General features: G+C 44.3%; 1 pseudogene across 1 annotated transcript; it reads right to left on the reverse strand.

The window, feature by feature from the left end:
- Window positions 1-584: 584 nt before the first annotated feature.
- Window positions 585-1,363, reverse strand: LOC311596245 (large ribosomal subunit protein uL10-like; annotated as a pseudogene). Its single transcript has one exon. The product of its transcript is annotated as a large ribosomal subunit protein uL10-like (transcript).
- Between the last annotated feature and the right edge of the window lie 7,126 nt (window positions 1,364-8,489).

Here is an 8,489-nt window from a genome sequence, read left to right on the forward strand (position 1 = left end):
CCTCTTCCCCAGGACTCAGCACTTGCCTCTGGGAAATCCTTCGAGTCAGTATTTCTCAGCCTTGCTTGTTAAGTAGAAAGAACTGCTTTAGGGACCTCTTCAAACTCCAGGCCTCTACACCGAACCTCAGATGAATTAAACAGGAGGACTCTTTGGTCTAAATCTAGCCTGGGCGTCATCCTCAACGCCCTGGTTGAAGTGATGGGGGAACAACTAGGATGGCCAGTTGTGACCTCAGGCAGTGCATGGTCAGAGCATGTACCCCGGAGGCTAGGCATACAGGGAAACCCCCTGTGCCCTTTTAAAGAGAAGTCGGCCTTTATTTCCATGTTTCTCAAATTAAGCTGGCTGAGTTGGTTGCTTTGAGGGGATTAGCCAAAGAGACCAAATCCAATATCCTTTTCTGATTCCTCCGTCTTCCTTGGCTGCGTGTGCTGGGGCTGTGTAAGATGCAGGAGCAGCCACAGGGTTAACAACCACAAACGAAGATGGATCAGCCCAGAAGGCCTTGACCCTTCTCAGCAACTGGGAAGGTTTAGTCAGTCTCTGCTGAAAAAGCCGGGACTCGCATGCATCCACCAACGCTAGAGTGTGGCACGGAGGCAACAGTGAGTGAGGTAACCAATCTGTAGACAAACACCAGCAACATTCCAGACACCCTCTAGGAAGGGGGAGGGGAGTCGGATAGGGAAGTAGGGGTTGATGGGGGGAAGGATAAAGGTGGGGTACAGAGTTGGTTCTGTGATGTCCAGCACTTCTGGGTTATAAATGCTACCGTTGCCTAACACCTGCTGGATGACCACGCCCCAAAAGAAGGAAGAGATACTGAGCAGGTTCAGCAGTGTGGTGGCTTCACTGGCTCCAACGCTGTCTCCAGTTTTTATCAGTTGCACATCGCTCAGAATTTCAGGGGTACCGCTGGAGAGTTTAGTGGTGATGCCTAAAGCCTGGAAGAAAGAGGTCTTCTCATCCCCAGACCAATGTTCTGAGCAGGCACAGTGACCACTCAGGGGCCAACAGCACCAGGACAGGTGGCAGCCGGCACCTTATTGGCCAGCAGCATGTCCCTAACCCCAGTGAGGGCCTCCTTGGTGAACACAAAGCCCACATTGGCCCTGATGTGAGGCAGCCGCTTCTGTAGAGCTGGGTTCTTTCCCAGGTGGCCATGATTGGCTTTGGGGATGACGGTGTTCTTGTCCATCAGCACCACGGCCTTCCCTCGCAGGGACATGTACGTCTGCTGTATCTGCTTGGAGCCCACATTGTCTGCTCTCACAGTGAAGCATTTTGGGTTATTATCCAACAGTTACATGACCTTAAGGAAGTAGTTGGACTTTCAGGTCACCCTGTCTTTCCTGGGCATCAGGGCAGTGCATCAGGGATTAACACACGGGGTTTAAAGATGATGTCACTCTGAGGATGCCCGGCAAGAGAAGCAGAACCCCTTATTTTTAAACCTGATCTTCCAATCAAGACATTATACTTTTTTCAAAAAGCTCATTAAGTCTAGTATATATTTAAGTTTTTACATATTTATATATAACAAACATATTATTATTTAAATATATATTTTATATATTTAAGTTTTTCTAAAACTCATTAAGTCTAGTATATACTTATTGTACTTTTAACTAACCTTTTTAGCTTAATAACGTAATACATAAGGATGGCTGTGAGCTGCTTGGCTTAGACGCACTCGCAAAGCAATTTCAATATGAGCTGAGTCCACCCTAGTTTTTGACACATCTGTTGTGTCCTGTTTATTCCCCTACCAGCTGCCACCAACACATATATTCAGGACTGCAATCAAGAGAGTACCCACTGGATTCCAAAATGTAAGATGAAACGAGAAGAAATGAGAGGAGGAAGGGGCAGAGGAGCTGAGACCCTAAGTACCTTCCAAGGGTAATCTTTTATTAATCCTGTAGCGCCCGTTGATATGTTAATTAAGACAGAAGAATCTTAGACTGGCAGTGGGGGAGATCCTACAGATAAGACTTTTTAGAAATCAGTATTCCACAAGAGAAGCAGACAAAATACTTTCCGAAAGAATTAGCATCCTACAAAATCCTGCTGCAGAGCTCTGCTAGATGATTTGATTTCCCTGAAGTACAGCACAGGTGGCTGGAGCAGTGAGGACCAGTTCAGACCACTGCTCACCAAAACAGCCTGCACGCCTCCTAACGCTTCTGCTACATTCACTTGGCCTATTGCCAAACAGTGAGACCTTTTTTTGTTGTTGTTTCCTTTTGAGTTTCTTTCTTGAGATAGGATCTTTCTGTGTAGCTCTTTTTTTGCCTGGAACCCACATTGTAGAACAGGCTCGCCTCCAACTTGTAGCAATCTTCCTGCCTCTGCCTTAGGGTTATGGGATTGCAGGTACATACTACCAAGTATCAAGTAAGAACATCTAACTCCAAAATGGAAGGTCCCATTGCTACTATTGTCTATATTAAAAGGTTCAAAAGTTTCAACTGAGTCTGGGCCATTTAAAGATGAGATGTTTTGCATAATAAGATCGGTTCCTGATTGTCACTGGAAGCTGGTTAAGCTGTGACTTTCTTCAGAAGAGGTAGAATTGATACAGATTACTGGACAATTGGTTGAAACAAACCAGTAAGCAACTTGGAAAGGCACAGATGCAGATTCCTCTGCAGTGAGTTGGAGTCTCTGCCTAGGCTGAGGCAAGCTTTAAGGCACAAAGAAGGCAAATGGCCCTTGCTTATTCTTGCTACAGGTATGTTCTTTTCACTACAAGTTGCTTTCTTCCTGGCTTAACTGGATAGGTGTGTTCAAACAAGAGTGGTGAAGGAAGGTAAAAACTACAGGCTGGGTATGAAAGTGCACACCTTTAATCCCAGCACTTGGGAGGCAGAGGGAAGAGGACCTCTGTGAGGTTGAAGCAAGCCTGGTTTACATAGAGTGTTCCAGGACACACACAGAGAGAGAGAGAGAGAGGGAGGGAGGGAGAGAGAGAGAGAGAGAGAGAGAGAGAGAGAGAGAGAGAGAGGGGGGGGGAGGGAGGGAGGGAGGGAGGGAGAGAGAGAGAGAGAGAGAGAGAGAGAGAGAGAGAGAGAGAGGGAGAGGGAGAGAGAGAGAGAGAGAGAGAGAGAGAGAGAGAGAGAGAGAGAGAGAGAGACCCTGTCCCCAAACCAATCAAACAAACAAACAAAAACTAACTGATTTCATCCAGGTGCAATCTTATTTTAGTCTTACCCCAATAATTTGCAGCTTTATGAAAGTGATGCATGAACGAGTGGACACATACTGAGTCGGTTACTGGTCTCTAGTGATGTAATGATGTAACGATTCCATTTTAGCAAAATAGCCAGGGCAAGCAAAATCAATTGAGTACTGTGTTAAAGTAGGAATAAAACTGCTAGATGGATATGGTGCTATTGCTAGCTAAGTGACAAGTGAGGCAGACGTGAGTTACTAACTTGGCATTTAAAAACTCATTTGGGGCTGGAGACTTAGCTGGGGCATGGGGGCATTAAGAGCACATGTGGCTCTGGCACAAAACCTGGGTTAGATTCCCAGCACCCATGCGGTGGCTCACAACAACCATCCATAGCTCTCATTCCAAAGGGTCTGACCTTTGCAGGCACCAAGATCACGGTGCACATACATACATGTAGGCAAAACCCCTCATAAAACATGAGCAAATCAATTTTAAAAATAACCTCATTTATAAAACACATAGCTTTATATACTAAGAGGCAGTGTCCTGTCAATTAGTCATGACTGCATAGGTTCAAATCCTAAGCTTGCTATCTCTTGCTGTGTGAGCGCAGGCTACTTAGTGACTCTATAGCTGCTTTGAACATGGGGACAGTGATGCTCTACTGCAAAGGACTGTCTGAAGACTGGGTTATAATTTTAAATGACTTTATCTATTCGTAAAACTTAGATTGGCTCCTTCTACATACACATTAGTGTCATTGAGCTATTTGCTCTCACTGTTTTTATTTCATAAAACAGAGGAAACAGGTCAAATGTTAAGATATTATCATGGTGTCAGATTTGGAGGCATTTCAACAATTCAAGATAGGTCTAACTGCAGTTCCCTGCTGGAGTGGAAATTCCCAATCATGCTTTCTTAACACCTGAAAGCACTCAGAAGTCTTGTTTCCCATGAGTCATTTTCTGTTCTGTATGTCATTTTTTTTTATTTCCTCCATATTTAGGTATCAAAGACACCTCAAGCTTTTCAAGAGAAGGAAGTGTGGCTTGTGGCTCTATGATCTTTTTAACACCTCGCTAGCTGGGTAATATCTGGATGAATGAGTGAGCACACTCAAAGCCAATTAGCATATGCAGAAACAAGTCGGAAGCACCATGGTGTTCTAATTAGCCGATAAGGCTGGGAGTCTATGAAGAACAATTAAAATAACTTAGCAGAGTAAGACACCTGCCTAAACCTCAAACACAAGAACCTGCTTGATGAATACACTTTTCAACGCGTCTTCATTTGGCCTCAGGACAACCTACCTGTCTAAGTTTCCCTCGGGTTCCTAGGCTGTTTATCAATCTGCACATCTGTTTTGATTTTGTTTTTGTTTTTTTGAGACAGGGCTTCCCTGGCTATCCTGAAATTCACTTTGTAGACCAGGATGGCCTCAAACTCACAGAGATCCACCTGCCTCTGCCTCCCCGAACACTGGGATTAAAGGCGGGCGCCATCATTTCCCAGCTATACCATATCCTTAGATTCCTCAAAATCATCCTCTTGCTCAAAGCAAATGAGCTTCTCATATATAGAAAAAGGTCTTCTAATAAATATCAAAAATGCTTCCCAGAAGCCCAGTTAGATTCTTCTGTGAACTATCTCAACATAACTGCATCCCCCGACTCTGAAAAATCTTGTGACTTAAAACAAGATAGCCATCCAGGCTAGGACACACAGAAAGACCTTGAGGGGCTGGGGGGTGGAGGAGCCGCCTTCACAGATTTCTTGACGGTGTAAGGTTGGGCTCTGTTGGACAGTTCCTGTGCAGAGTCCTGGTCAGATCTCATGCATGGTAGTGATAAAGCAGCCTCGACTGGCTTGTCACCATATGCTAGGATGTAGTAGCTGTAATGTACTCTGGCTGTCTGCAGGAAGATCACCAGTGGCTTCTGATGGAGCACCTATGTGCCTCTTTAGGTGGTTTGGATGTGAGAGGGAACGCTAGTAAGAGACTAAGCATGTCCAGAGGTAGGAAAGAGAGACTGCCAGCACCTTAAAGGCAGCACCTGCAAACTGCCTATAGCCACTAACTATGTCACCAGCTCTTTGTTTTTAAATTGTGGTATGCTGTAATCAAAATGCTTGAGCTGTGATTTTTTTTTATCACTATACAACAAGATTAAATTAAAATAATATAATCTGCTGGGCATGGTTGTGCAAGCTTTAAGTCCCAGCATTTGGGAGACAGAGCAGGCAGATCTCTATGAGGTCAGGCCAACTATATAGTGAGCACCTATCTCAACAAAAACAGCAATAATAATAATTTAGAAAAAAGATTATGGATTCAAATTTTTTGAAAGATTATTATGAACCAAAACACATTTTTTTAAAGGTGGTGTTAGAAGCCGGGCATGGTGGAGCATGCCTGTAATCTCAGCACTCGGGGAGACAGAGACAGGAAAATCTCTGTGATTTCAAGGTTAGCCTGATCTACAAAGCAAGTCTAAGACAGTCAAAACTACACAGAGGAACCTTGTTTCAAAAAATAAAAACAAAAACAAAGATGCTGCTGGGTGCTGGAAATTAAACCCAGAGTCTTCTACACCCTAGACTCACACTCTAGAAATTTCAGTTACCGCACTTCATCTAAACACCACAGTTGCCTGACTCTTCAGATTTTCAGGGATGCTCACCCAGAATGTCTACAGCCACTGTTGTCACCTCATTTCTTCTTAAACAGGAGTTTTACTATATAGCTCAGGCTGCCTTTAAATTTTCAGTTCTCCTGCCTCAGCTTTCCAATCCCTAGGGTTACAGGTTTAGAGCACAAAGCACAACTGGGTTTGTGTATCGTTAAATTATTTTTTTATTTTTATGTGTACTGGTGTTTTGCCTGCATGTATGTCTCTGGGTGTCAGATCTTGGAGTTACAGACAGTTGTGAGCTACCATGTGGGTGCTGGTATTTGAACCCAAGTCCTCTTGATGACAGTCAGTGCTGTTAAGCACTGAGCCATCTCTCCAGCCCTCAGGTTTGTGTATCTTTAAAGGAGAGATGTACCCAAGAGCAGTCAGAGATGGTCCTCCCCCCATAAGTATAAATACTCTACCACCTTTACTCTTAGATAAGACAATTCTAAGGTTCGTGTTTAGCATTGTTTCCTATGGTTTCTCTACACAATTAAGCTACCCCACTGTGGGAGGAGGTTTCAGGGTTTCCCAGGTACTTTCTGCTTCCATCCCTACATCAATTCTTCTTTTCTAGGTCAATGTTTTTTGAGCTCGAAATAATATCTTATACTCAAGGTCAGCTTCTAGGGGACTCCAAACTAAACTATCCAATGAGCACACTAAAGCAACGTAGATTAGCTATGACTAATATGTCAATAAGATATAAAGTTAATCTAGTCCGATATAAAAGTTGTGATAAATAAAACATAAAAACAATGGGTGTCACCTGACACTGTCAAGATGTATAAACAACAGAGCAGATTTTACTGGACTCGCTGACTGCTTAGAAGTTGACAGGCTACACTAATCAACAAAGAATATAATACAGGTAAAACCTAAGAAACCAAGCTCTCCATTTTTTTTATCTTTTCTTTTTCAAATATTACAAAACAACGTGGTAGGAAACATTCCCCTAGGGACTCTAGACTTTCCATTACTGACCTTACTAAGAAAGCTTGGTGGACATCAGAACAGGATTTGGGAGTGGAGGATGAGGACATCCTAGTTAGGGTTACTATTGCTGTGATGAAACACCCTGACCAAAAGCGACTTGGGGAGGAGAGGGCTTATTCCACTTAAAATTCCACAGCACTGTTCATCATCAAAGGAAGTCAGGACCAAACTCAAGCAGGACAGGAACCTGGAAGCAGGAGCTGATGCAGAGGCCATGTAGGAGGGCTGCTTACTAGTTTACTCGGCCTGCTTTCTTATAGTACCCAGGCCCAGGAGCTCCAATATGGCCCCACTCACAATAAACTGTTCCCTCCCACATCAATCACGAATTAAGAAAAATAACCTACAGGCTTGCCTACAGCCTAATCTTGTGGAGGTATTTTCTCATTTGAGGTTTCCATCTCTCAATGACTAACCTATGTCAAGTAAACATAACAGTGGCCAGCACAAAGGGCACTGTGCGACAAGGAAGCAGTTAACTGAGATGGTCAGAATGGGACGGACAGTCCTCAAGTGATATATAGCAACCATGGAGGTTTTCAGTGCTGAAAGGACATGGGGATTAGGCACTCAGAATGGAGCAATCGGTGCATCACAAGTCACTTAGGAGATTGAGCCCTCAGCTTCCTCAGTTCTTTGAGCACGCCCTCCTCTATGTTATGAAACACAAAAGGGAAATGCGCTCAAGGGCCAGCATCCGGACTTAACTGCTACCAAATGCAACTGTAGCTTGACCACTTGGCCTCTGGGAACTCTCCTCTACCTGCAGCTTTTGTCCCTCCATGATGCTCTATGGACAAGAACGAGAAGATAAGACAATGGTGGGACATCCTCGTCCTATTAGGGTCTTCCCAGGGCCATAGCCCCAGGGATCTGGACAGTGGAAAGCCTCCATCGAGCTCTCCCACACAAGCCTGCCGAAAGCTACCAGCATCTTACCCTTGTCGTATACCAGCTACACTCCAAGCTCTTGCTCTATTAAGACAATAAGGCAAGAGAAACGTTAGCCCGAGGTTCCAGCAACATGGTGTGCGAATCTCCTTGACTTTTTTTGTAATAAGGAAAGATTCATTTGGGTAGAAGGGAAGTGAAGAGTTGAAACCTGAGTGGTCCATGAGGGTAGAGTGATAGAGAGACAGTAAGGGGCAGAGGGCACACTTAGAGAAAGAGCAAGAGAGAAGTGCAGGAAGAGGAGAGCGACAAGGTGGCAGGTAGTCCCTTTTATAGTCTGACCCAAACCTAGCAGAGGCAGGCAACGACATCATCGGTTGCTAGGCAGCCAAGAGGCAGGCTTATGAAGCTGCTTATATGCTAACATTCCTCCTTTTTCAGATAATTAAAAATTGAGGATGTTGGATTTCTTTTTATGCAAGGCAGGTTAAAGTATATAGATGTAGGTACATTGGAAGCAGCTATTGGTTGCCATTTAAAGGGGGAAGAAAGAGGGGGTGGAAGCAAAAGCAACAAAATGGTCAACAAGAAGGAAAAGCCCTACCCTAGAAAGTTCAGTGTAAAGAGCAGGGTATGCCAGCCACATCCTGCAGCAGAGAGGGACCGAGGAGTGCTGGGAGAACCTGGTATCACCCTGGTCATATTACTTAGTGACTGTGAGTTACGACTTCTCCTGTACACATTTT

The sequence above is a fragment of the Acomys minous genome (assembly GCF_964271855.1).
Source record: "Acomys minous genome assembly, chromosome: 4".
Classification (NCBI taxonomy): Eukaryota; Metazoa; Chordata; class Mammalia; order Rodentia; family Muridae; genus Acomys; species Acomys minous.